The sequence below is a fragment of the Lactuca virosa genome, chromosome 9 (assembly GCF_052849685.1).
Source record: "Lactuca virosa cultivar CGN04683 chromosome 9, Lactuca_virosa_CGN04683_v6, whole genome shotgun sequence".
NCBI lineage: Eukaryota > Viridiplantae > Streptophyta > Magnoliopsida > Asterales > Asteraceae > Lactuca > Lactuca virosa.
The window spans coordinates 109,424,679-109,450,643 of NC_136434.1; positions in this window are offsets into that span (position 1 = coordinate 109,424,679).

Consider the following 25,965-nt stretch of genomic DNA (forward strand, 5'->3'; position numbering starts at 1 on the left):
GAAGCCTAAAACCAAATTCTAACCTTCTAACTTCATATTAAGAACAAGAACTCATGCATGGATGAACCAAAGTCATAAAGATAAGATTTTTATGCACTACGGACCTCAGAAACATCAAGGAATGCAATCCTAAGCTTATGGAGTAGCTTTTACTCACAAGAATCAACCCATGGGACCAAAATATGCCAAACCCCTAAGCTAAACTATATCCAAGTAATGAATCATCAAGGTTGAGACTTTATACCTCTAGAAGGATGATCAAGATGAACAAGTTCTAGATCTACAAGCTTCAAACCAACCAATACTTCTCCAATGAGCTCCTTCTTCTTTAATATGCACCAAAAACACACCAAAATCTAAGTGGGGCTAGGGTTTCGTGGGGACTACTATGGGACAATGGAGGCTGGTGATGAGAGAGGCCTTGAGGTCATAAGGTGTTTAAATAGGGTCCAAACCCTAAAATTTAGTGTTTTGCATTCTACATGAGTACGACCAGCGTACCAATACGTACACGGGGGTACGCAAAGGAACCCACAGTCACATTAAATGACATGCTCCCGGAGTACCTATCACGTAAGCCCAACGTAGGACTGATTTTGGAAAGTTTTAATAAATCAACCCCAAAATATGTAGTACCTGGAACACAGGTCTCACAATTATTCCCAACTTGAATCAGACTTCGTCCTTGAAGTTCACCTACATAAACAACTCTGGATAATGCTCTCGCATCTCCTTCCCAGGCTCGTATGTCCACTCTGAGCCTTTCTGGTGCTTGTACCGCACCTTCATTAAACCCACATCCTTCTCAGTGCCTTCGTCTTTCTATCGCGGATCGCAATAGGTCTCTTAATGTAGTTAAGGCGCTCGTCCACCTGAATATCCTCCAATGGCAGCACTGCGGAATCATCGACCAAGGACTTCCGTAACTAAGAGACATGAAAAGTGTTGTGGGTCTGACTGCGTTCCTCGGGTAGCTCCCAACGATACGCAACCCTGACCACCTAGGCAATAATTCTGAAAGGACCGATATATCTGGGGCCCAGATTGCCCCGCTTCCTGAACTGGATGACACCTTTCCAGGGTGACACCTTCAGGAGTACCATATCCCCAACCTGGAACTCCAAGTTTGACCGGATTCTATCAGGATAACTCTTATGTTGGCTTTACAATCTCTCGCACACCTGTTGGATCAACTCGGTAGTCCAAAGCACCACCTTCGTGCTACCCATAACTCGCTGACCGACCTCACCCCAACAAATATGGGTCCAACACTTTCACCCGTATAGCATCTCAAAGGAGGTCTACCATCACTGATGTGCTAGTTTTTGTTGTAAGAAAACTCAGCCAATGGGAGATACGTATCCCAACTACGACCAAAATCCAGCACACATGCCCGGAGCATATCCTCCAAGGTCTGGATAGTCAGCTCACTCTGACCATCAGTCTGCGGATGAAAAGTCGGGCTAAAGTGCAGTCACGTACCAAACTCCTCAAGAAATATTTTCTAGAACCTGGAGGTGAACCGAAAATCCCGATTAGAAACCACTGAAACTGGAACCCCATGTCGTGCCACAACCTCTTGGATGTATACATCCGCCAACTTCTCCGTAGAAATGTTATCCTGAATAGGAATGAAATGCGCACTCTTGGTCAATCGATCCACGATGACCCAAATCGAATCTACCCCTCGCGCGGTTCGTGGTAGCCTTTTGATAAAATCCATCATAATCTTCCTATTTCCAAACAGGAATACCCAACGGCTCCATCTTGCCGTGAGGTCGCTGATGCTAGGCCTTGACTTTCCTGCAAGTCAAGAACCTCTCTACATATCAGGCCATATCCCACTTCGTGAAGGTTCACCAATAATCAAGTTGGAGGTCTTTATACATCAATTTTGCTCCCTAATGAATAGAAAACCTCAACTTATGCGCCTCTTCCATCAAAATCTGCCGCGTACCCCCGAAATATGGAACCCAAACTCTCCAATGAAGGGTCAATAATCCTCAGCTATCATAATAAAAAGTGGACACCTGACCTACTATACGCTCACTCTTCCGGTGCTCCTCTTTCATAGCCTCCACCCGAGCCTCTCGGATCTGCTCCAAGAGTGGAGTAATCACTGTCATCCTCAAACAAACATCCATGATGGGAGCATCGGCCACCTTGCGGCTAGCAGAATCGGCCACAATGTTCGCTTTCCCCAGGTGATAAAGGATCTCACAATCATAATATTTTACCATATCAAGCCACCTTCGCTGCCTCATGTTCAGATTTGGTTGATCCATCAAATAACTCAGACTCTTGTGGTCCATGTAAATGATACAACAAACCCCATAAAAGTAATAATACCAAATCTTGAGGGCGAATACCACCGCCCCCAGCTCCAAATCACGAGTGGGATAATTCGCCTCATGAGGCTTTAACTGCCTCGAAGCATAATCCATCACATGAACCCTCTGCATCAAAACTGCACCCAATCCCGAAATCGGCGCATCACAATACACCACGAAATCATCCACACCCTCTGCCAGGGTCAAGATTAGAGCCTCACATAACTTTTGCCTCAAAGTCCTAAATGTCGCTTGTTGCTCAGGCCCCCAACGGAAAGTATCAGAATTCTTCGTCAACCTGGTCAATGGAAGTGCGATACTGGAGAAATTCTTGATAGACCTCTGGTAATACCCAGCCAAACCAAGGAAAATACGAATCTTGGATGGATATCTCAGAACCTCCCACTGCATCACGGCCTCGATCTTGACCGGATCAACCAAAATACCCATCTGATTGACACGGTGCCCCAGAAACTGCACCTCGCGTAACCTGAACTCGCACTTGGAGAATTTGGCATATAGCCACTTCCTCCTCAGAGTCTCCATAACCTCTTGCAGATGATCCTCATGATGCTCCTTGGTGTTAGAATAGACCAATATATCATCAAGAAACAGAATGAATGGCCGATCCAGCATCGATCTGCAAACCCTATTCATGAGTACCATGAATGTTGCGGGTGCATTGGTGAGTCCAAAAGGCATCACCACGAACTCGTAATGACCATAACTAGTCCTAAAGGCCGTCTTCTTAGCATCCTCATCTCAAACCCTCATTTGATGATAACCTGAACGCAGATCAATCTTGGAGAACCACGACGCACCCTGAGGTTGGTCAAACAAATCATCAATCTTCGGAGAGGATAACGGTTCTTCACCATCAACTTGTTCAACTCTTGATAATCGATGCACATCTTGTGGGACTCATCCTTCTTCTTCACAATCAAAATCGGCACTCCCCAGGGTGAACTTCTCGGTCTGATAAATCCCTTGTCAAACAACTCCTGCAGATGTGTAGACAACTCCTGCATCTCCGACGTTGCCAACCAATAAGGTGCCTTGGCTATCGAAGCCGCACTTAGGACCAGATCAATACAGAACTCCACCTGCCTCTCCGGAGGTACTCCAGGTAAGTCCTCCGGGAACACATCTGCATACTCTCGAATAACTGGCACATCATCAATCATCCTTTTTTGAAACATCCCAAAAATACAGACCAAAAATTTCTTTTATAAAATCATTAATAAAACCATAATTCATCCATCATCATAAAGAAAATCAAGAATCATGTATCTCAAAACATCGTGTCAAATACTGTATCAAATCATATGAGAAAAATATCAGAGTCTAAACAATCCCAGGCTGAAACTGTGGTGTGTGCCATGCGATCATCCCGAGCCCTTCCCCTTGCTAGTGGAAGTACCTGAAACCAAAACTGAAAACTGTAAGCACGAAGCTTAGTGAGTCTCCCCAAACTACCACATACCATACACATAACATATAACATAACCTTGGGACTCCGCCCAGCTACATCGAGACGAACCCGGCATCGGGCCCCGCCCAGCATCCGACCGCATCGGGCATCGGACCCCGTCCGGCATCGGGCTTGCCCCGACATACATACAACATAGCATAACAAATAACATAAGCATATGACATTAGCATATAAACATTCATCGGGCTTGCCCCGACATCGGACCAGAGTCCGGAACACAATACACATAACATACATACTAGAATACATCGGGCTTGCCCCGGCATCGGACCAAAGCCCGGAACACATAACACATAACATATAGACTAACATACAATGGTCTTGCCCCGACATCGGACCGAAATCCGGAACACATAACACATAACATGCAAGAATCATAAAGACATCAAGCATACATAAAAATTCCTCGGGACCGCCCCGACATCGGATCGTAATCCGGATAGCATATAACCTACATCGGGCCATGCCCGGCATCGGGTCGTAGCCCGGAACTACTAACATCTAAAAGGGCCGACATTGTAGCCTTAGACCTATTCCTACTGGAGAAAAACTCACCTCCTAAGTCTAACTACAGAAACTCGAGTGAAGAATCTCTGACGGCTGCTCTGGCGACTCCCCGGCTATCAACTACATAATACACTTAATCAAAATTTGATAATCCTCCTCAGGGTAAAATGACCATTTTACCCCTTGGTCAAAGTCAACACCCATGTCAAATTCAAAATCAAGGTCAACTCTCAGTTAACCCTAACTCGTCGAGTTATCTCCCAACTCGGCGAGTTCATGTACTACTCAGACTCGTGGTCAACCGAGTCAGCTCGTCGAGTCCCTTCCCAGACTCGTCGAGGTCTTCATGTCATATAATCGGGACACAACAACTTTAACTCTTCGAGTCCCTCCTTGGACTCGTCGAGTTCTTCAGCTTCTGAGTCCTAATCTTGCCCAACTCACTGAGTCATCTTCTAGACTCAATGATTTCACTCAAACCAGAAAAGTGGTTAAGGGTTCGCGGCCCGACTCGCCGAGTCACAAGAACAACTCGCCGAGTCCCCCATATACAAAATCTATACAATCAATTCCAATCAATTCCAATGCCTCCAACTCGTAGATCTAGACTCCTTAGACTAGCATTACATGTAAATTTGCTAACTTTACGTGCATGCATGGTGTTATGAAGCTAAAACATCCACCACAAGCTAAAATGGAGGTCTAAGTCATGGAATAGGGCCATGGCTGAATAAAGGTGGCAACTTTGAGCTTCTAAAGCTCAAGAGTGCCCAGATCTGAAGTCCTTTCATCCCCAAAAGTTCAAATCTCGGAATGACCTTGGAAATCGCCCAAAAATGACAACATACAAGCTCAAATGAAGATCTAAGTGAATAGAATCCAAGGTATAAGCTTTATACCTCTATCAAGACAGAAATGAGTCCTTATCTCTGGATCTTCAACCTTCCTTCTGCAAGTCCAAGCCTTTGCTTCCTTCTTCTAGCTTTAAATCACAACAATGGCAAGGAAATAGCTCAAGATCACTCAAGGCCGATTAGGGGTTTCGAGATTAGGGTTTGGAGGTGATGGAGGCTAGGATAGAGGCCATATGATGCTTAAATAGGGTGCAAACCCTAAAGATTAGGGTTTCATCCAGACTATCCTACTCGTCGAGTCAGGGCTTCGACTCGTCGAGTAGCTCACTTAAAACCCACGCATATTCTGCCTTCTACTCGACGAGTTAGGGCCACCAACTCGTCGAGTAGCCCTTCCAAAATGAATAAATAATAAAATTAAATGCATACTAGGAACCAGGCATTACAATTCTCCCCCACTTGTCTTAGACTTTGTCCTCGAAGTCTGCTGCATCTGAAAACAACTATGGGTAGTGCTCTCTCACCTCCTCCTCGGGCTCCCAAATCCACTCCGAACCCTTGCGGTGCTGCCATTGCACCTTTACCAACTCCACCCTCTTGTTCCTCAAATCCTTCGACTTCCTATCAAGGATAGCTACATGTCGCTCAATGTAGTTCAAGCTGTCATCAACCTGAATGTACTCCAAGGGTACCACTGCTGAATCATCCACTAAGCACTTCCTCAACTGAGACACATGAAAGGTGCTATGGATCTGGCTGAGCTCTGATGGAAGGTCTAACCGGTAAGCAACTCGGCCCACGCGGGCCAAAACCCTAAACAAACCCATGTACCTGGGGCCCAACTTGCCCTGTTTCTAGAATCGAATAACACCCTTCCAGGGTGACACCTTCAGGAGGACCATGTCGCCCACCTGGAACTCTAAATCTGAACACATCTTGTCGGTGTAGCTTTATGCGAACTCTGAGCAGTCTGGAGCCTGCCTCGGACCTGCTGGATCCTCTCAGTAGTCTTGAATACTACTTAAGTACTCCCCATAACTCTCTGACCGATCTCACCCCAATAGATTGGGGTCCTACACTTCCTCCCGTAAAGCATATCGAAGGGAGGTCGGGCTATGTTGGCGTGGTAACTGTTGTTATATGAAAATTCCGCTAACGGAAGATACGTATCCCAACTGCCACCGAAATCTAAAACACATGCGCGTAGCATGTTCTCGAGAGTCTGTATCGTCCTCTCACTATGTCCGTCTGTCTGAGGGTGGAAAGTGGTGCTGAAGTGGAGATGAGTACCCATCTCCTCGTGGAACTGCTTCCAAAATCTGGAAGTGAAACGGTCATCTCGGTCTGACACCACCGAGACAGGCACCCCATGTCATGCCACTATCTCACGCACGTATATCTCGGCCGATATACTCTCCTAGATCGGGATAAAATGAGCGCTCTTGGTCAAGCGATCCACTATGACCCATATCGAATCTACTCCACGTGCGGTCCTGGGAAGCTTGGTAATGAAATCCATGGTGATATCATCCCATTTCCACACGGGGATGTCTAGCGGATGCATCTTGCCGTGTGGTCTCTGGTGCTCAACCTTGACCTTCCTGCAGGTCAAGCACCTCTCCACATACCATGCTACGTCCCGCTTCATACAGGGCCACTAGTAATCAGGGCGAAGATCCTGATACATCTTCGTCGCCCCATGATGGATGGAGAACCTCGACTCATGGGCCTCATCCATCAGAACCTGTCGTACTCCGCCCCAGTACGGAACCCAGACCCTCCCATGCAGGGTCAGCAACCCTCGGCTATCATAATCAAACGAGGCCACCCGACCTACAATCCTCTCGCACTTCTGGCGCTCTTCCTTCAGGCCTCAACCTGCGCCTCTCTAATCTGCTCTAACAGTGGAGTGATCATTGTCATCCTCAAACATATATCTCTGATCGGAGCCGCTACCGCCTTGAGGCTCAGAGCGTCGGCCACCACATTGGCCTTGCCCGGGTGGTAAAGGATCACACAGTCATAATCCTTTACCACATCTAACCATCGACGTTGCCTCATGTTCAGATTCGGCTGATCCATGAGGTAACTCAAATTCTTGTGGTCCGTGTAAATGGTACAACAGACCCCATAGAGGTAATTCCACCAAATCTTGAGGGCGAACACTACAACCCCCATTTCTAAATCATGCGTCGGATAGTTAGCCTCGTGAGGCTTCAGCTGCCTCGACGCGTAGGCTATCACATGACCCCTCTGCATCAAACCTGCACCCATGCCCATAATCAACGCGTCACAATACACTACGAAGTCATCTACTCCCTCGGGCAAAGTCAAAGTCGGCCCCCAGCGGAATGTCACCGACTTCTTGGTCAGTCAGGTCAAAGGAACAGCAATCTTGGAGAAATACCAGTACATCATCCACTACCGTCTTACCCTTATCACGGGTATCCGTAACATAGGCGATATAACTTGCGCACCCCTGCTGAAGGTAGCGCCATCTCTCGCTGCTGAACATAGAGTCAACCCATGCTGCGGTCTCTCGCCCTGAATCACTAACCCTCCCCCACTAGGAGTCTGAACCATCACGAGCTGCTGCTCGCAGTCAATCACTTCCCCATTGGGGCTTAACCAGCTATACCAACTATAACCTTATTCCCTCGCAAGGGATTAGGAACCAGGTCCACTGAAAGCTGCTCGTCAAAAAACTGTAGCGTACATCCGTGGTAAACCCTCGCGACCCGTACCGTCCTATTATTTGCTATCTCGACGCCCAATGGACACTCTAGCTCCCCCGGAGTTCCAATGAATCACTTTCTAAGCGCGAGTGACACAAAAGATTGGGTAGCCCCCGAATCAAACAATACCAACGCAGATATACCGTTCACAAGGAACGATCCTATAATATAACACATAAACATGAGCGACAATTAATATAACTAAAGAGATAAAGAGAGAATACATATCAGTCACAACATCAGGAGTTGCACGTGCCTCCTTAGCCGTGAGCTGAAAAGCCCTCCTCCTCGCTGTGGGCGCCTCCGCCCGGCCCTAACGGCCATATATAATCCTCAGCGTGGAAGGGGCGGGTGCTGCCACCTGTCCTGCTGCTGCCAGACTCGGACACTGGGCCTTCTTGTGGCCCCTCTGATTTCACTGGAAGCAAATCAGATCTGAAACTGATGTGGTGGTGGTGGTAGCTGTACAATCCCTACTCATATGACCAGCTCGGCCGCACTTGTAGCAGCCCGAACTCTGCGCCTTGCACGCTCGCTCGTACATCTTGCCACACTTACCACACCGACCGCGACTCTGCTGGCTCCTCGATCTGTGATCTGATACCTTGGGCTTCTTGCCCGCACTCTCTGTCTGCACCCCCTCGGGTTTCCTCTTCCTCTCCATCTCCAAATCTAGCTCCCTTTCCCGAGCTCTCGCAACCATATCTTCCAACATCTTACAGCTGGAATGGCTCACAAACTGCCGTATGTCACTCCTCAACATCTCATGATGTTGGGCCTTATTCATCTCCTCGTCTGCCACGTACTGTGGAACAAGAAGGGCCCTCTCCCTAAACTTGGCGGTGATCTCTGCCACAGTCTCTGTCGTCTGCTCAAGATCCTGGAACTCCCTTGCTAGCTGTTCCACCTCAATCACAGGTGCAAACTCGGCCCTGAACCTGGTCGAGAAATCGCTCCAGGTCATACCATCTAAAACTGAATCATCCCAATTGGCTCACCCAACCTCCTCCCACCAGTCACGTGCCCTGTCCTTCAGAAGACAAGAAGCAAGTCTAACCTTGTCCCCCTCGGGACATTTGCTGGCGTGGAACGCGTTGGGGACATCCGCCAACCACCTGCTGCTAGCAATGGGGTCCCGTGCCCCATGGTAGTCGGGAGCTCCACACGGCCTGAACTCCCGATGTAACACCCAAAAATTCAAGCCGATTTAAAACTTTTAAAAACATTTCAAACCATTAAAAATCATTACAACTTCGTTTTCAAAATGTATAATATCAGAGTTTTCCCAAAAACGTGAACAAAACATGAGGAGTTGTACGATCACGCCTTCGCCTTGCCGCGATCCCCTGATGTACCTGAAACAATAAACTAAAACTGTAAGCCCGAGAGCTTAGTGAGTTCCCCCAAAATACCCATACCCACAACAATACACATAAAATCATAAACAACATACAATGGGTCCAATCAACCATCGGGTTGGAATACCCCAGGCCCTCAACCATCCAGTTGGAATGCCAACATACAATGGGTCCAATCATCCTCGGGATGGAATACCCCAGGCCCACAACTAACAGGTTGGAATGCCCACACACTATGAGTCTAATCATCCTCGGGATGGAATACTCACGGCCCACAACCTATAGGTTGGAATGCCCAGGTCTATTGGCCTTCGCACAAAGCAGATAAGCCTCAACCGCTAAACAAACATGTGCACATATAACAGATAATCACATAACAGTCTATAGACAATACTGGATCTAACAGATCATACTACATAGCATATAACACCATCCTATCTACCAGGATGTCGATCTAACAGATCATACCACATATCATATAATATTATCCTACCCTCTAGGATACCGATCTAACAGATCATACTAGCATAACATGACCAGATAACAATCCAATGGGCCGACCTTGGTGCCTTAGACCATTGAGTATAGTGAGGAAAACTCACCTCGCAAGTAGCTGGGAAGGTAGTGTCAAACTCTTCCAAAGGTAGCTCCAAATCCCACACCTATATGCACCAATGTCCTTTGCTATCAACATTCAATTTACCAAAATACCCTCAGAAGTCAACTGGTCAACCCTTGGTCAAAGTCAAAGTCAACTGTCAAGGTCAACAGTCCATGTTGACCTTAACTCGTCGAGTACCCTTAGCTACTCGCCGAGTTCCTTGCATAACTTGCCAACCCGCCGAGTCACTCGTGTGATTCGTCGAGTTCTTAGTGTCAGTGGTCGTAACTCCTTGGCAAACTCACCGAGTTTTCCCTTGACAACTCGCCGCGTTCATACGTGTCTAAAGGTTAGGAAAACCCTTGCCGACTCGCCGAGTCACTCGACCGACTCGCCGAGCTCACGGGAACTTTCATCGGACTCGCCGAGTCGTTCATACAACTCGCCGAGTCTCTTCAGTCATTTATTCACACAGACAATTTTAAGTCATGCTAAGGCTCCAGATTGTAGATCTAGCTTCCTAATGCATGTTTATCACGTAAAGTTGCAAACTTTACGTGCATGTAAGGCTCTAATGACTCATAATGCCAAATTTAAACTTGAAATGGAGTTTAACTCAAAAGGAAGGGTTCATACTTGATAAAGCTGTAAGCTTTATGGACCTAAAGACCAAGGAGAGTTCAGATCTTAAGTTGCAACTTCAGATCTTAGCTCATACCCAAGAATAGCTTCATAACATGATGAAAAGCCCTAATCTTCAACCCAAAAGAGATCTAGAAGGAAAGAAGGTCAAGGTAACGACTTGATACCTTCAAATGGTGCTATCTGAGGTAGATTTCAGGTCCACACAAGCGCCTTGCTGCTAGCTACTTGATCTTCAAGTTCCCTTCTCTAAGAATCTTCTTCCAAGGCTTGAAACAAACAAATGGAGCACACACACACGTATTAGGGTTTTGCTGAACTCTCTAGAGGCTGCAAAGGGAGGCTAAGGGGCAAGTGATCCTTTAAATAGGATGCAAAACCCCGGAATTTAGGGTTTCATCCTCCAGCTCCTACTCGTCGAGTCCCTTATTGGACTCAGCGAGTAGGTCACTAAAACACGCGACCCAACCCGCTGCTACTCGACGAGTAGGGCAACCGACTCGTCGAGTAGACCTTAAAAACAAGAAAATTCTTATATTAATTCAATACCTGAGAATCGGGGCGTTACAGTTCTCCCCCACTTGAACTAGACTTCGTCCTCGAAGTCCGCCGCGGCGAACAGCTCCGGATAGTGCTCCCGTATCTCTTCCTCTGGCTCCCAAGTCCACTCAGATCCTCTCCAATGCTTCCACTGTACCTTTACCAAAGGTATCTTCTTGTTCCGTAGAACCTTCCTCTTCCTCTCCAAAATGGCCACGGGCCTCTCCACATAATTCAGGCGCTCATCGACCTGAATATCATCCAACGATACTACTGCCTCCTGATCCATAATGCATTTTCGTAATTGTGAAACGTGAAAAGTGTTGTGGATCTGACTAAGCTCCTCCGGTAGCTCTAGCCTGTAAGCCAGATTGCAAATCCTGGCAATGATCCTGAACGACCCGATGTAACGGGGACCCAATTTGCCCCTCTTCCTGAATCGGATCACACCCTTCCAGGGTGAGACCTTCAGGAGAACCATATCACCCACCTGAAATTCTAACTCAGATCGACGCCTGTCGGCGTAACTCTTCTGCCGACTCTGAGCGATCTGCAATCGCTGCCTTATCTACTGAATCTTCTCAGTAGTCTGCAAGACTACTTCCGTCCGCCCCATCACCCTGTGTCCCACCTCACCCTAACAAACCGGGGTGCGACATCTCCGTCCATACAACAGCTCAAAAGGCGGGGCGCCAATGCTGGAATGATAGCTTTTGTTGTAGGCGAACTCTGCAAGCGGTAGGTGGGAATCCCAGCTCCCACCGAAGTCAATGACACACGCCCTCAACATGTCCTCGAGGGTCTAATTGGTCCGCTCGCTCTGACCGTCAGTGTGCGGATGGAATGCTGTGCTGAAGTGCAACCGCATGCCCAGCTCCTCGTGGAACTTCTGCCAGAAACGGGAGGTAAACCTGACATCCCGATCGGAGACAATGGAAACGGGAACCCCATGGCGAGACACGATCTCGCGAACGTACATGTCGGCCAACTTCTCGGCCGACGAACTCTCCCGAATCGCCAAGAAATGGGCACTCTTGGTCAATCGATCCACGATGACCCATATAGCATCAAATCCCTTCGCCGTCCTCGGCAACTTGGTAATGAAATCCATTATGATCTGTTCCCATTTCCACATGGGAATCTCTAGAGGCTGCAGCTTACCATGCGGCCTCTGATGCACGACCTTGACCATCCTGCAGGTCAAGCACCTCTCGACATACCAAGCGATTTCTCGCTTCATACATGGCCACCAGTAACTCAAACTCAGGTCTCCATACATCTTGGTGGCCCCCGGGTGAATAGAAAAATGAGACTTATGAGCCTCCTCCATGACCGTCTGCCTGACCCCACCAAACAGCGGAACCCAGACCCGACCGCATCGGGTCAATAATCCACGACTATCCTACAAAAACCGGGTATTCTCACCCTTGATCCTCTCCAACTTCCAATTCTCCGGTCGCATGCCATCAACCTGGGCATCTCTGATCAAACTCACAAGCGGAGAATCCACCGCTATCCTCATACATACCGCTGGGATGGAAGACCCAGCTGACTTGCGGCTCAAAGCATCCGCAACCACATTCGCTTTACCAGGGTGGTAAAGGATCTCGCAGTCGTAGTCCTTGACTACATCCAGCCACCTGCGCTGCCTCATGTTCAGGTTCGGCTGATCCATGATATGTCTCAAGCTCTTGTGATCCGTGTATATGGTACAACAGACCCCATAAAGGTAATGCCTCCATATCTTGAGGGTGAACACCACCGCTCCCAGCTCCAAATCATGCGTAGGGTATCACGTCTCATGCGGCTTCAACTGCGGCGACCCATAAGCTATCACTCGTTCCCTCTGCATGAGGACTGCCCCTAGACCTATGACGGATGCATCACAGAACACCACAAAGTCCTCAAATCCTTCCGGGAGTGTCAAAACTGGAGCCTCACACAACCGCTGGCGGAGGGTCTCGAACGCCCTCTGCTGCTCAGAGCCCCACCGGAAATCCACCCCCTTCCTCGTCAAACGATTGAGGGGTACTATAATCTTGGAGAAATCCTGAAGGAATCTCCGGTAGTATCCCGCTAATCCCAAAAAGCTCCTGATGTCGTAGGGAGATTTCGAAACCTCCCACTGCATGACCGCATCGATTTTGGCCGAATCGACCAAAATCCCCTCCTGGTTAACAAGGTGTCCAAGGAACTGGACCTCCCATAACCAAAAATCACACTTCGAGAACTTGGCATATAGCCGCTCTCGTCTCAGAACTCCCAATAGCTCCCTGAGATGCTCTCCGTGCTGCTCTCGGGTCTTGGAATACATCAAGATATCATCTATAAACACAATGACCGAGCGATCCAGCATCGGTCTGCAGACCCGATTCATCAGGTCCATGAATACCGTTGGCGCGTTGGTGAGCCCAAACGGCATCACCACGAACTCGTAATGTCCATAACAAGTTCGAAACCCGGTCTTCTCCACGTTCTCCTATCTGACCTTGACCTGATGATACCCGGACCTCAAATCGATCTTGGAAAACCAAGATGCGCCCTGCAACTGATCGAAGAGATCATCTATCCTCGGGAGTGGGTAACGGTTCTTCACCGTTAACTTATTCAACTCCCGGTAATCAATGTACATCCGGTGCGAACCGTCCTTCTTCTGGACGAAAAGAATTGGTGCTCCCTATGGAGAACTACTAGGTCGGATAAACTGCTTGCCCAGCAGTTCCTGCAGCTGTGACGACAGCTCCTGCATCTCGGGTGGCGCCAATCGGTACGACGCCTTGGTAATAGGGGCCGCACTAGGAACCAGGTCAATCCGAAACTCGACCCGCCTCTCCGGAGGTATCCCTGGCAACTCCTCCGGAAACACATCTACAAACTCCCTGACCACAGGAACATCGAAAACCGAAATCTGATCCCTGGATCGCGTATCCAATACATACGCTAGGTAACCTACACCCCCGTGCTAAATATATTGCCGAGCCCTGGCGGCTGAAAACCTTGATCCCGCTCTGGTGCCCTCGCCATATATAATCAACTCTCCCCCACTTGGGGTTCAAACCACTACCCTCTAACCCTCGCAATCAATCGTGGCACCGAAACGACTGAGCTAGTCCATCCCCACAATCACGCATACATCCCCTATGGGGATCGGAATCAAGTCTATCGGAAAAGGTACCCCGAAGATCTCCATCTCGCACCCTCGGTAGATCGAAGAAGCAGAAACCCCGTGTTCGTTGGTGATAGAAACTCGCAACAGACACTCTAGCTCGCCTACTGGCACTCTGAACTCCCTGCTAAATGTCTGAGATACAAAACACCGACTCGCCCTCGAGTCAAATAAAACCAATACAGGTAAGGAGTTCACTAGGAACGTACCTAATCACAAGTATAACAGATAAGCATACAACAGATATAACCAATGGGAGTAAGGATAGAAACATAACAGCAACCACATCAGGTTCTGCCCTGGCCTCTTCGGCTGTAAGCTGGAAGGCACGAACCTGAGCCTTCGGAGGCTCTGCCCTGACTGGTCTCCCATCCGTGATCCTCAAGGTAGTCGGCGCTGGAGCATGCGCCGGCTTGGCGGATAGTAGAGGACACTAGGCCTTCATATGGACCACCTGCTCACAATGATAACAAAGCCTGACTCCGGAAGTCGGAGTCGGCTGCCTGCAATCCCTGGCCAGATGGCCCTGCTTGCCACATCGGTGGAACCCACTCCCTGTCCGGTACATCCCTGAATGAGCCTTCCCGCACTTCCCATAAGTGCGCCCTGGCTGTCCCCCAGTCCTAGTATCAGCGGTCTTGGACCGCTTTGGCGCCGACTGTGACTGTGTCGGGGTCTACCGCTGCTCCCTCAACTGCAGCTCAATATCCAACTCACACCGTCTGGCGGCCTCCTGCAACTCCAGAAGAGTATCACATCGTTGGGTGGCAATAAACTGACGGATGTCAGTCTTGATCATGCTCAGATAACGGGTCATCTGAGCTTGCTCGGAAGCAAACTCCGGGCAAAACATCGCCTTCTCAGTGAACATACGGGTGATCTCCGTCACCGACTCCCCATCCTGTCTCAAACTCAGAAACTCCTGTGCCAATCGTTCCCGCTCTACCTGCGGAATGTAACGGGCGCGAAACATGTCCCTGAACTGCTCCCAAGTAACAACAGCTCTCTGATCATCAGTGTACGATCCAGTCACAAGTCTCCACCAGTCCTTGGCCCCGGACCTTAGCAGGTTCAGAGCACACCTGACCTTCTGGTCAGTAGGACACGAGCAGGTGAAGAAACACCCCTCAACATCTGAGATTCACCTCATAGCCTTGATGGGATCCTGCGTCCCATCAAAAGTAGGGGGCTTCGTGTTATCGAAGTCCCTGTACTGAAAAACTTGCCCTACTCCCCCTCCTGCCGCTGTTACAGCCACGGTGGCTGCAGCGGCAGCTGTCTCAGCGAGGGCTGCATATCTGTCATCAATGTACTCCATCATAGCGGACTTGATAGTCCCGAACAACTCTGGAATCTGACCCCGGACAATCTCGACCACCTCCTCGCGGATGATCTCCCTGACCCGATCCTCTATCAACACTGGCCCCTCCTGGCCGATAACCTTAGGTGCCACTGGGGCCTCCTGATCACCCTGTCCTAATCCTGATCCGGATCCGGTCGTGAAATGCCTCGTAACTGCCATACTGAAACATAACAGGAAGATATCAGACAATCCGCATAAATAACCGGGAATCAACTCCAGACTAATCCCTAGGGGTTGTGACTTCCTTGCTACGCGTATGGGTCCTGTGCTTTCCGTAGTATGGGCCCCTACTACCTTCCACTGCTACCCATATTTGTCTCAAGTATCACCACAACACCCTAACACTATACATACATCTGGTGGTCGCTCAACCTCACTCCTAGAGGAAGGCTAACTGTCTCATAACTGACCTACCGGTCTCGCACAACCCACCCATCCATGAAACTTCCACCAACCCTGCATCGCTAGTGTATGCTAATCATACATGACGCTGGACCCTATAGACTTTTGAATAATTGATCCTACCCTAAGCCCTTCATCATACAAAAACATGAAATAAGGCCAAACCAAACATTCTCAGGCTATAAGATCTTAGTTATGTACGATCGTGATGCATACACTAAGCAACTACAATAATGATGTCAATTTCATATAAGGAAAACCGTAGGCTACCAGGCATCATGTAACCAGGCAATTCTATCATGCAATTCCTGAAGATCCCTAACCTAGCACTAGCATGTTGTTCTAACATATCACATAATCAAATAATTGTATAGTATTTTGGGGTCTACTTACTGGCTTCGGCTGATCATACACCCTGCATCTTCCTTTACTTATTTTGAAAACCATTTGAAAAAAAAATCATTTTGAAAATCTTTTCCTTGATTTGAGACTGGAGTCACACGAGTGTTCCTCCAATTCACTCAAACCAAGGCTCTGATACCAACTTGTAACACCCAAAAATTCAAGCCGATTTAAAACTTTTAAAAACATTTCAAACCATTAAAAATCATTACAACTTCGTTTTCAAAATGTATAATATCAGAGTTTTCCCAGAAACATGAACAAACCATGAGGAGCTGTACGATCACGCCTTCGCCTTGCCGCGATCCCCTGATGTACCTGAAACAATAAACTGAAACTGTAAGCCTGAGAGCTTAGTGAGTTCCCCCAAAATACCCATACCCACAACAATACACATAAAATCATAAACAACATACTATGGGTCCAGTCAACCATCGGGTTGGAATACCCCAGGCCCTCAACCATCCAGTTGGAATGCCAACATACTATGGGTCCAATCATCCTCGGGATGGAATACCCCAGGCCCACAACCAACAGGTTGGAATTCCCACACACTATGAGTCCAATCATCCTCGGGATGGAATACTCACGGCCCACAACCTACAGGTTGGAATGCCCAGGTCTATTGGCCTTCACACAAAGCAGATAAGCCTCAACCTCTAAACAAACATGTGCACATATAACAACAGATAATCACATAACAGTCTATAGACAATACTGGATCTAACAGATCATACTACATAGCATATTGTTGGATTAATGTCTAAGTCCATAACTATAATTGGTAAGACTTGACCCGACCCGGCATGGTCCATTTGGGTTGCAAGGGATCATGCATTTGGATATACTATAATGAGAGAAATAACACTTAAGGTTGGTTAATATATTATAAGTTCTAATATATTAATAAGGTTATTTAATTAGTATTGATCAAGAATTAATTTGGAATTAATTAAGTGATCAAAAGGAGACTAATTAAATATATGGGTTGATTGTGTAAATCATTCATTCTTATATATGTGGGCTTGTGATCCAAGATTCCTTATGTTGGACTAAGTCCATGGGGTGACCCATGGATACTCCATGGAGGTTAAAATCCATGGAGCATAAGGAATGGGTAAAGTTATGAGTTACATGGTATAACCCTAATAGCTACCATATAAAAGAATCCCATGGCTCAAGAAATCGTGGACTAATGTGTGAGTGTGAGGGCTAGACGATTTCAAGGAGTGTTCAAGTTTCTCTCAAGTTATTCCAAGTTTATTTGGTGTTGTGTGAACCATTTGAGGTGTCACACTTGGGGCATAGGCACTCAAGCTTCATGAAGACATTCTACATCAAAGAGGTATGTATTCTATCTTGTCATATTTATTATTTTGTATGCTAGATTAGGATAATACCTTGGATGTTCATAATTGTATGTATAATAGAGAAAACATATATCCAAGGTATTTAGGGTTGCATGTACACTTAGAAGTGTTAGAATGCGCAAAACCCATCAGTGGTATCAGAGACAAGTTTTGTTTTCTTGTTATACTTGCAAAATTAGCTGAAAAATCGAATTGTATTAGTTTAAAAGTTATGCTAATTACTTGAAAAAAAATTAATGTGAATTATCTTTGTTCATATGAGTTTATTAGATTAATAGAAAAGTTAATTGATTATGTGTTTTCAATCCATTTTAATCTAAGAGTTGATTGTAAAATGTGTTTTTGTAACTTGTCCTCAAGTTATATGAAAAGTCACATTTAAGTTTCATAAAACTCATAAAAAATTGGCAATGGTTACAAAAATGAAGAGTCTTGTCCTCATTAAATGGTTTTATGACTCCATAACTTGTCCTCAAGTTATGGAGGTTCAAGAGTCACTTCATTAAATGATAAAATGTGTAACCTTAATTAGTTCCATAAGTTACAAAAATAAAGAAAAGTTACATTCTTTTATTAGTTTAAAGTCTTCCATAACTTGTCCTCAAGTTATGGAACTTGAAGAGTTTTTTTAATTAAAACTACTTTAAACACATAAGTTATGGAATTAATTAGTTTTGAATATTTTCAAAACTTGCCCTCAATTTTTGGAATTTGTAAAGTTTTCCCCATGAATACTTTAATTCCAAGTTAGCCCTTAGAATTTTAAAAGTTAAAATTCAACCCTTATACTTTATAGTATTATAAGTTAATAATAAATATATGTATAAGAGCAAGTCAGTCTTACCGTTAGTAGGCCTCATTCACGAAGCCGGTCTATAAGGGGGGTATAAGGTTACTGCCTATAAAATGGCAGTTTAATGGGTGTCCACTCTCACCCACCGCTTCCTTGACTGGTGGAGGGTCGTTAGCCGAACGGGTAGGACAAGGACTATAATTCTCCCTTCATTAAAAGTATTAATGATAAATACTAAGTAACTAAACACTTATAAATTCCCAATCTTAGTTACTTAGGAAAATGTGAATAAGGTGCTAATCCATGAAATTACACTTTGCACTTTGTTTAAACCGTTAGTGGAGCGTGTGTAGTTAACCGGCACACTAACCTGGATTTAACAAAGTAGGCAAAGGGTAACTTAATATTTATCATAGTATCGGTGGAGCTCGTGTGGTTAACCGGCACATCGATTGAGGGGTAAATATTAAGGGTACCAAGTATATTTACATGGTTACTTCACACCTTGTTTTGTGATCCTCGGCATCCCAGTCACAAATCCTGAAGGGCACACTCGAGATTGAAACATGCCATTGAAAAGTTTAATGAATCTCAAAAGATCTAGGAGTTTCAAATCCAATTAAAAACCTAATTACATTATTTCGTTTTTCATGGTGGAAATTGGTAAATCGTCATTTACCTACCTTCAACTATTTTATAACTCGGATTACGGCATCCCTCTTCCAGTTATAAATAGGTTGTTGGATCCTAGCCTTAATATTTCATATTGGGTGTTATATTAAGGACTTTAGATCTACTATCTTGAATATCTCCCAAAAGATGTCTAGTTCAGACATCTATGATCTTCCCAAATCTCTTGGAACTTTACTTCCTCCACCTCCTCCAATTATTCTCCCTAACCCACAAGTTCAAGGTCACTCAAGCCCTAATGGCAAGCAAGGTCTATGTGTGATCACATCTTAGAGATGAAGTCACATATTGACAAGCAGGGAGAGTTGGGTGTCAAAGTCTTGAGAAAGTTGGATGTTCAATCACTTTCTAAGTCACATAGTGAGTTCCTTTGGGACTACTATGAAACAGACTATGACATGAACCTTAATGATCATATCTATTTGCTTGGTGATGCTGAATCAGCAATGATTTGGAACGATAGTAAAGCAAATTTGATTAGAAGATCAACTTCCCAAAAACTTTATGGACAGTGACAATAGTGACACAGGAAATCCAGAAAAGCATTCTCTTCCCAATGGAAAGGGAGTGGCCATAGTCAACTTGGTTGACCAAATGGTAAAGAGAAAGGCTAAGTCTGAGATAGTCCCATGTACTATTACCTAAGGGTCCATATGTTTCTATTGCCAAAGGAAGGGGCTTTGGTTACGAAGCTGCCAAACTTACCTAAGGATGGTAAAGTCAATGAGTTTGACTTTATTTCAGGTAAAGTCCATTGTCTAACTCTATTAAGTTCCTACTTGGAGATTCTTATTACATGATGTGACTGGGTCACATGTTGATGTTATAAGAATCAAAGAAAAGAGAGAAAGCTTAAACGAAGTATATGCTGATTCTGATCGCGAAGATGGACTTCGATCGCATCAGAATTTTTGAGCTGTTACTTAGGAGTTATGACTCATTGCTTAGGAATAGATAACAACAAGGTTTTCATATGGATTGTAAGGATGAGTTTTTCCGCAAAGTTTTTTAAAATAAAAGAAAATTTTTGATTTTATTTATTTTAAGTATCCTTACAATGGCATTTGTGGAAAAAAAAAATTGTTGCTTATATGATTCCATTGCTAGTAATATAGGAAAATGGTTTTGATTCTTTCATTTGTGGTAGTGTCTTAATTTACCAAATAAGAAAAGTTTCTCATCACCCAAGTTTCAATTGGACCGAAACTTGGAATCATACAAGGTGTATAGTATGATGAATGAGAATTTTCAACTTTGGAAAAATTAAGACTAGTTACTTGTTCACATGTATATGTGACTCAAGAGAAGGACTAAGGGATCAAGTACACATTCATGTGCACTAGTCAAAGTTCACCACAAAAGATGGACAAGAATATTCGTCATGATTTACTAAAGCTTAGTAAATATGGTTATACTTACAAGTTTAAGTATAATTCTGAAAAACATTGAAAATACTTCAATGTATGGCAGAACGAATGAGAAGAATCAAATTTGGCAGAAAGATAAAAGTTTCTCAAATCTGAAAAGATGGGAGAGTACTTTAGTATCATGTTTTGTGATCATATTAATGATTTAAGAACCACATCACAATTGGTCTTCTAAGGACATCTTAGTGCATTCTTATGACTAAGAAGAGGAGTCATGAATTGTTGAAATGGTTAAATCAAGAAGATGAGTCATACTTCGTTTCAAAACAAGTCTTAGAGTCATACTCCAAGACTATAAGTTGAGTGGCATATCTTAAAGAAAGGTTTATAACACTTGTCAAATGTAAGAGTAAAAGTGTCCTACTCTTGTACATTTGAAGTTGGTAAGTTGTGATGTTTTGGATTAAACAAAGACCAACTAAGGCCAATTGTGTGAAGTGTTTGTCTTGATAAAGAATCCGCACTATCTCTTGAATATTTGGCAAGATAGTCTTATATGTCAAGAGGACAGTGGGAGTCTTAAAGATCCTAAAAAGAATTTCAAGAACTAATCAAGAATAAAACCTGAGGTTCTTCACTAGCACACGACTTGAGGTTTATAACCTATCATGTTGACATATTCTGTGCTCATACCAGTTAAAGTTGGCTTTGCATAGGAGTTCTGAAAGTTCTCAATTGGTTGCATAACAACTTGGAAGCAATGGCAGGCCCTGTACTGCCAGGTGGCAAGAAGTTAAGATTGCATAAGTTCAGTCCATATGAGTTTGGATTTGTCATTATCCTTGTCTTGTGACTATGGTTTTGACGATTCACATGGATAAGAACACATACACCATAAAATCTAAGGGTCATAAGGTTTCTCTCCGATTCATGAAAATGATGGTGAGGAAACACTTCCACCAAGTAGATTTGAAGCAGATGGCAAAAGGTCTAAACAATTGAGACTATGATTACGACATCCCTTTTCATAGTTATGAAATTGTTTAGACACACATGCATGCTATCTAAGGAAAGGTGTATGATTTTGATAAAGTTTTATCAAAGCATCTCGTATCAGAAATCTGAACTTTGGTAAGAAAGTCAATAAAGTATTGATTTCTAGAAGTCCAGCTGATTTCTGAGTACATGTCAAAGCTAGTAGGAGCATAAGTGTTATGCTAATAATCATCATGTTAGTGGGAGCATGATAATTATGATAAGTATTGCAAGTTAGCAATGTTAATTATAGAAAACAAAAGTTTCAATTCGTGAGGCAGCCATGGGTTGAAAGAGTTGCTTGCTATAATTAAGGGAGAGGATATACTTCATTTCAGTTCTAAAGGCTTAAATTGAGACCTTAATCATCTTTAGTCAAGAATATATATATGAATTTCATGTTGGATTGGTTCAACTTAAGGAAATTCTATATATTGCGTTCTCAAAATTCGATTATGATTACGGCATCCCTCTTCATAATCAAATTTTGAAAACATGGCAAATAAAAATATTGTAGCAAAAGACTGGTCTAGAATCATGTCTTTATGTGAGACATCATGAATCGTGTCCCATTTGCTTTGGGTACAGGATCGATTGCACGTGCTATAATATTTGTCCTTTCTAAAATTTTCCAAATGTCTGGGGCATTAAGAAGGGAAAAGGTCTACAATTGGATATGACTTAAAGGATTAAGCAATTGTCGAGGACAATCTAAGGTTTACCAAAGATTGGTTGCTCAAGGACAGTTGCAGTATACTGTTAATATTAGAAGGACCATATTGACATATTCTGAAAAAAAGGCATCTCTTGTTCAAAAGTGATAGTCAAAATGAGAATATGGAGTTGTCTCCATAGGTGGAAGTTATCTGTGTAAGATTAGAAAACTTAATGCAAGAAGCATGTTCAAAGCAATGTACTTTGAATATGAGACTTAGTTTCCATGGAGTGGATCTCCATTGGAATACCTTATAATGACTGTTGACAAGTCTTTGTGACTTTGTACATATTCATTACAGGAGGGTCAGTGCATATAAGTTTAAAATCTAAACAGATTTCGATAAATGATAGGAATTTGAAATTCTCACATTTTTCGATAAGGATTTGGGAGTGTGAAATTAGAATCATTGAAATTATGTTCAATTGGTTTATTTCACAAAGTAAGGATCATAGACAAACATAGAGTGCATACTTGGTGTATGGCAAAGCTATTGTTTAAGAAAAACATAGTGTACATGCTTGGAGCATGGGACAACTAGTGTTTTTAATTCAAGTATAAAGTTGATAAAACCGAAACAATGAATAATGAGTAATCAGTATGGTGATAAATAAAAGTGTTTATTTATATTCATAGGGTTTGATACCATATTTGATTCATTTATTCTTGTGTTTCACTTTGCATGTTTTGACTTCCAGAATAACTAAGTCGCTCTTCTTGAATGATTAAGTTATTCAAACAATCCACAGTCGGTTATATGTTGGAAGTAGATATGAATCAAGACTGTCATGGGTTGGTTTGTAGAGGTCCAAGTTGGTGGACAAAGTGGTGCTACAACACTCATGAGTGCTCATAAGTTCTGTGTATTGGATTCAACCCACGCTCATTTGAATCACTTCATGGATTTTATCACGAGTGATCATGAGACGATAATATCTTATATTCTTCAAACCTAGAGATATGAGTTGTTACTATGAGTTGGTTGTACATTGATTGCACGAAAACGCATTCGGTAACTCGATGTTATAAAACGTGCCTTTGTGTATGATTCAACAAGTAATAGAACAAGCCATATGAGTCGAAGTTTATCCATTCCTTTTACCTTCGGGATAAAAGCGATATCTGTGGGCCCCTCGATGATTTAAAGATGATACATGTGAGTGCTTGGCCAAGCCAGGACTGATTTGATTTGTTCAATCAGTCAGTCATCATAAATCGAAAATCGGGAAACAACAAATGGACAGAGAGAATGATTGATAATCCATGTCTCAGTCCATATGATATCTAGAATGGAGGAATATATGATCCCTTATCTAATGGACAAGTCATTGACAAAGGTCAGAGTTCGACAGAAGCTTTTGAGAGCTACGATTGCTGATCGGTTCCTGAAGTCATACGCAATAATAGTTTTAGACTTATCCAAGTGGGAGACTGTTGGATTAATGTCTAAGTCCATAACTATAATTGGTAAGACTTGACCCGACCCGACATGGTCCATTTGGGTTGCATGGCATCATGCATTTGGATATACTATAATGAGAGAAATAACACTTAAGGTTGGTTAATATATTATAAGTTCTAATATATTAATAAGGTTATTTAATTAGTATTGATCAAGAATTAATTTGGAATTAATTAAGTGATCAAAAGGAGACTAATTAAATATATGGGTTGATTGTGTAAATCATTCATTCTTATATATGTGGGCTTGTGATCCAAGATTCCTTATGTTGGACTAAGTCCATGGGGTGACCCATGGATACTCCATGGAGGTTAAAATCCATGGAGCATAAGGAATGGGTAAAGTTATGAGTTACATGGTATAACCCTAATAGCTACCATATAAAAGAATCCCATGGCTCAAGAAATCGTGGACTAATGTGTGAGTGTGAGGGCTAGACGATTTCAAGGAGTGTTCAAGTTTCTCTCAAGTTATTCCAAGTGTATTTGGTGTTGTGTGAACCATTTGAGGTGTCACACTTGGGGCACTAGGCACTCAAGCTTCATGAAGACATTCTACATCAAAGAGGTATGTATTCTATCTTGTCATATTTATTATTTTGTATGCTAGATTAGGATAATACCTTGGATGTTCATAATTGTATGTATAATAGAGAAAACATAGATCCAAGGTATTTAGGGTTGCATGTACACCTAGAAGTGTTAGAATGCGCAAAACCCATCACATATAACACCATCCTATCTACCAGGATGTCGATCTAACAGATCATACCACATATCATATAATATTATCCTACCCTCTAGGATACCGATCTAACAGATCATACTAGCATAACATGACCATATAACAATCCAAAGGGCCGACCTTGGTGCCTTAGACCCTTGAGTATAGTGAGGAAAACTCACCTCGCAAGTAGCTCGGAAGGTAGTGTCAAACTCTTCCAAAGGTAGCTCCAACTCCCACACCTATATTCACCAATGTCCTTTGCTATCAACATTCAATTTACCAAAATACCCTCAGAAGTCAACTGGTCAACCCTTGGTCAAATTCAAAGTCAACTGTCAAGGTCAACAGTCCATGTTGACCTTAACTCATCGAGTACCCTTAGCTACTCGCCGAGTTCCTTGCATAACTTGCCAACCCGCCGATTCACTCGTGTGACTCGTCGAGTTCCTAGTGTCAGTGGCCGTAACTCCTTGGCCAACTCGCCAATTTTTCACTTTACAACTCGCCGCGTTCATACGTGTCCAAAGGTTGGGAAAACCCACGCCGACTCGCCGAGTGACTCGACTGACTCGCCGAGCCCACGACAACCTTCATCGGACTCGCCAAGTCGTTCATACAACTCGCCGAGTCTCTTCAGTCCTTTATTCATACAGACGATTTTAAGCCATGCCAAGGCTCCAAATTGTAGATCCAGCTTCCCAATGCATGTTTATCACGTAAATTTGCAAACTTTACGTAAATGCAACGCTCTAATGACTCATAATGCCAAATCTAAACTTGAAATGGAGTTTAACTCAAAAGGAAGGGTTCATACTTGATAAAGCTGTAAGCTTTATGGACCTAAAGACCAAGGAGAGTTCAGATCTGAAGTTGCAACTTCAGATTTTAGCTCATACCCAAGAATAGCTTCATAACATGATGAAAAGCCCTAATCTTCAACCCAAAAGAGATCTAGAAGGAAAGAAGGTCAAGGTAACGACTTGATACCTTTAAATGGTGCTATATGAGGTAGATTTCAGGTCCACACCAGCTCCTTGCTGCTAGCTACTTGATCTTCAAGTTCCCTTCTCTAAGAATCTTCTTCCAAGGCTTGAAACACACAAATGGAGAACACACACACGTATTAGGGTTTTGTTGAACTCTCTAGAGGCTGTAAAGGGAGGCTAAGGGGCAAATGATCCTTTAAATATGATGTAAAACCCCGGAATTTAGGGTTTCATCCTCCAGCTCCTACTCGTCGAGTCCCTTATTGGACTCGGCGAGTAGGTCACTAAAACACGCGACCCAACCCGCTGCTACTCGACGAGTAGGGCAACCAACTTGTCGAGTAGACCTTGAAAACAAGAAAATTCTTATATTAATTCAATACCTGAGAATCGGGGTGTTACACCCGGAAAGTCAGTGTGTGCGACCCC